The sequence below is a fragment of the Gigantopelta aegis genome, chromosome 6, assembly GCF_016097555.1.
Source record: "Gigantopelta aegis isolate Gae_Host chromosome 6, Gae_host_genome, whole genome shotgun sequence".
In the NCBI taxonomy this organism is placed as follows: Eukaryota; Metazoa; Mollusca; class Gastropoda; order Neomphalida; family Peltospiridae; genus Gigantopelta; species Gigantopelta aegis.
In genome coordinates, this window is record NC_054704.1 from 84,216,383 (window position 1) to 84,220,606 (window position 4,224).

General features: G+C 42.4%; 1 non-coding gene across 1 annotated transcript; it reads right to left on the reverse strand.

The window, feature by feature from the left end:
* Window positions 1-1,976: 1,976 nt before the first annotated feature.
* Window positions 1,977-2,169, reverse strand: LOC121376620. The gene has a single exon (XR_005958508.1). It is a non-coding gene; the product is annotated as a U2 spliceosomal RNA (small nuclear RNA).
* Between the last annotated feature and the right edge of the window lie 2,055 nt (window positions 2,170-4,224).

The following is a 4,224-nucleotide window of genomic DNA, read 5'->3' on the forward strand; positions in this document are numbered from 1 at the left end:
AGGCCACACTCAATCAATAACACACATACCACAAGGGACAAAAACCAGGGGGTGGTGCAAATAACTAAGATGGCCATGAGAAAAACAAAAACACAAACTATACAATTCTTGTCTTCTTAACCGCACTCCCGCCCTTTTCAGAGCTGGGAGCCTTCCGGGAAGAAACTACAGGAGGGAGCTTCAAATGAAGGCCCCTCCCATCGCCCTCCCCTGAACCCTGAGAATCAGAAAGGGGACTGAGTAACCCTAACTCACTGTCCCCCTCGTCATCCAACCCCAACACTGCAAACTGGTTGGACAACACCACTGTTTGTCCAGGTTGCAGCGAAGGTTCTAAATTCACCCCTGACCCACCCCCACCCCCCGCTGGAACGTCAGACCACCGGCCCGACGCTTCAGCACTACTCTCCTCCCCACTAACTTCCATTACATCTCCCTCACTCCTCCTCTCACTAATTCCCTCCTCTCTAACCTCCACCGATTCACTTTCACCCCCCCCCCCCCCACCCCCACTACTAACATCACATTTTTCTCCCTAACAAACTGTCCCACTGTCCTTCTTGTCTGTCTCTTTTTCTTCTGTCCTCACCACTGGCCTCTCTTGCTTTTTCTCCTTCTGTCTCTCCTGCGTCTTCTCCTTCTGTCTCTCCGCCTCCTCTGTCACATTGCCTTCTCCTCCCTTTTCGCTCCCCTCTCTTTCCACAACACTCTCCTCCATAGCCTCCTCTCTCTCCACCGCATCACCACGAACCCTCCCTGCATGAGAAAAACCATCACGCTGCACCAGGCAATACTTCCTGGTGTGCCCCCGATTGTTACAGTTAAAACAGAGAGGGCCACGCCCATCCACAACAATAATGAAACGAAAACCGTCAAACTCTGCTGTATCCGGGATATTGGAACGCGCACTGTGAGGGATACGAACGATCACCTCCCTTACACCAGTGCGAATGTGCTCCTGACCTTTCACCGACGAAGTCTCCAATTCATACGATAAAACCTCCCCATCAAAAAATTCCCGAAAGTACGTATGAACAAAGTCACGATTTAACCATCCGGGTAACCAATGGAGTCTGGCACGAAAAACAAAAGTTTCACCCGTACAAACAAAAAAACTCCGCCCACGAACCTGCAATTCCGGCACCTTATCTAGAAAGTACTGCCGCACCTCTTCCGTGGCAAAAGTCACCGACCAACTTCCTGTCACTCTCCCCCGAAAAACACCATCAACTTCAGAAATGTCCACATGGTCTTCCAGCGTAGAAATCACATCGTCCCTGGTTACAAATGACCTTCTCAATGATGGCAGACACAGGGTCACCGTCCGACTTAACTCATCGACATCGATGAAACGAGTCAACATCGAATTTTTTTTATATTTTTGGGCCTGAAAAGACCCAAAAACACAAAAAATATTTTGTTTTACAATATATAAATAATAGCGATTCTGATTTTAGGTTCGACCCTTTTTTACTATATCCCAAAGGTCTTCCTCGAGTGACAGGTTTCCTCTCGGCGTGCGTTCGTTGGGCAAATTTTACTCTTGGCCTCCAGGTCGCCGCGCGCAGCGCATTTCGCCGTGCGACGGCAAACGGTCGTTTCATTCGTCGCTCTACCTCTACCTGTGCGCGTCCCTACCAAGGTGGCACTACTCTTTTCAGATGAACCCATTGCTTGGCTTTGCTTTACCTTCTTCAACGTGGCTGCGACGTCATGTCTTCGAAACATCGCGTTTTAGCAACGAATCCGTCGATGAATGAAATTTTGGAGGCCATGTTGTTGTTGTTTTTTTCATTTGGTTTTTGGGTTCTTTTTTTTTTTCTTTTTTTTTCTTTTTTTTTAATGTGCGGGTCTGGCCAAGCTAGGCTCGGGGGAAGGGGGGGGGGGGGGGTTGTGTGTGTAGGGTGTGTAAGAGCACATATACCGCGCTCTCAACGCAAAGGCTGGATATTTCAACTGTTTTTGGTTTTTTTAAATAGTGGTGGGCCATTCCCGGAAGTACTGCAATACCGGGTCAACCCGTGGTGAGGGCGGAGCAAGCCCCGGGCACCTCACCCCCTTTCAAAAATCAGTTTAATATCGATGTCCCCCAATGGAGGACGTATCAGATATTAAGCTGATAAGAACAGATACTACACTTTGATCTTAGCCAAAAGGCCGAGAATTTTTTTTTTTTTTTTTTTTTTTTTCCGTTTCAGGTAACTCCCGAACATGTCGGGTACCCCATTTATTTTTCAAAAACCTACCTATTTACATTAAACCAGGTCTCCTTGAAGTGTTAATAAAATATACATAAAAGTATAAGTGCTTGTATTACATATATGTATATATACATTTTATTTAGTGCATGTGTTTATTCTTGTAATCTTTAATTTGTTTAGTGTATAGCCTAGCAATGTGTATCTACAAAAGTCATACCTGGTTATCGGACCTGGCCACCAAAGCTACAAGCCGGGGGGTCCAGATCTATTTTACTACATTTTTGTGCATTTGCCATTTATTCTCATAACTGATATGTAATGTCGAAGGCGTCATTGCACTTGGCAATGACCCCTCCGAGACACCAGTGTTTCAGGGATGTTTCTTTTCTGTTTGGCCGCTCTAAGGCGGCGAAATATTCAGCTTCAACCCTTGAATATACTAAGTGCTTAAACATTGCCATTTCGTTACATGGCTTATCTCCCTCTAATAATCTACGTGTTGTCCAAATTACCCTTATAACTTTACTCCACAGAAAGATTCCTAGTTTCGATGCATTGTCTCCAGGCTTATGTTTTATGCCAAAAATCATGGCGTACGGGTTCAAACGGAAATTGTTGCCTAAAATTTTCCTAAAGATCGGTTGTAATTGTTTAATAAATGTTTTAGTTTTCTTACAGTGAAAAAAGGCGTGCAAGACTGAGTCCACTTCGTTACACACAAGGCATTCCGGAGTGGGCTCAATCTTCCAATCGTATAGATGTTTTCTCACTGCAATTACGTTTTTCTTATCATTTTATAAATTAAATCATAATCTGGATTTTCGATGTAACCGGAATTTAATGTTTTCCAAATGTTTTGCCAATTTATGGTTTCATTAAAAGCTGTTTCCCACCTGGTCTTAAACGATGCATCTTTGTAAGTTCTAGATAACAAGGCTGTGTAAATGTCTTTTGTCTTCGCGTCTGTTACGTCCTTTTTCGTATCACCTACGTTGATCCGAAAGATGGCGTCTAAGTCACCATCATATGGGGCTTCGTTCCGTAAAGTCCATAGTAACGTCAACGGGAAATTGTCTTGTATGTCTTTTAGTTGGCGATAAAATGCCGCACTAGTTGAACAACCATTGAAGTCCAGGAAGTCGTTCGTACCCAAGTCCGAAATGTCTTTGACTAAATTTAGTCCTTCGCTACGTAGATTATTGTGTAATTTCTTAGATATAGTTGGGTTGTCGTGTAACGGTTCATATATGATTTGCTGATAACTGTCGGTGTCCCTTGTTAGGTCAAGGTCATTCCATGTTAATAAAATTTCCCTGTAGATACTCGGCATTGAGACGAAATTTACTTTATGATTTTACATTTTAATATATGTCTTTCAATGTTTAATTTTTTGTAAAGGCCTAAAAAGTGATCAGCTAAAGCTTTCCAATTTCCCTCCCCCTCTAAACTTAAAAGTCTACTTACGAATTTAATGCGTTGCGCTTTAATTTTCAGCCGAATATTTACTACCCCCAACCCACCTAATTCCTTAGGTAGTTGAATTTGTTCCTTTGCTATAAAATGTTTTCTATAACTCCAAATAAAATCAAAAATCATTTTATCAATTTGTTTGGCATATTTTTCCGGAAGTTCCAAAACGTTAGATAAGTACCAAATGCCACTCGTTGCAAGGGAGTTTACTGCAAGTACTTTACCATGTAAAGTTAAATTTCGATTACTCCAAATGTTTAAGATAGTTTTAATTTTTTGAATTTTTGGTTCCCAGTTATCAGCTGAGACGTCAACATTTCCAAAATGAAAGCCCAAAATTTTAACTTTTTCATTAGTCCATCTTATATCAAGCGGTGTGTCCTTCTCATACCTAAGTTTACCCATTAGGAAACCAATAGTTTTCTGAAGATTAACTTTAGCTCCTGATGCACGTTCATAAATATTAAGGATTTTGAATAGTTGCTCTGCAGAGTCAAAGTCAGCTAAGGTTGCGTTACCGTCATCCGAATACCCTACCCACTTACTAACGAAG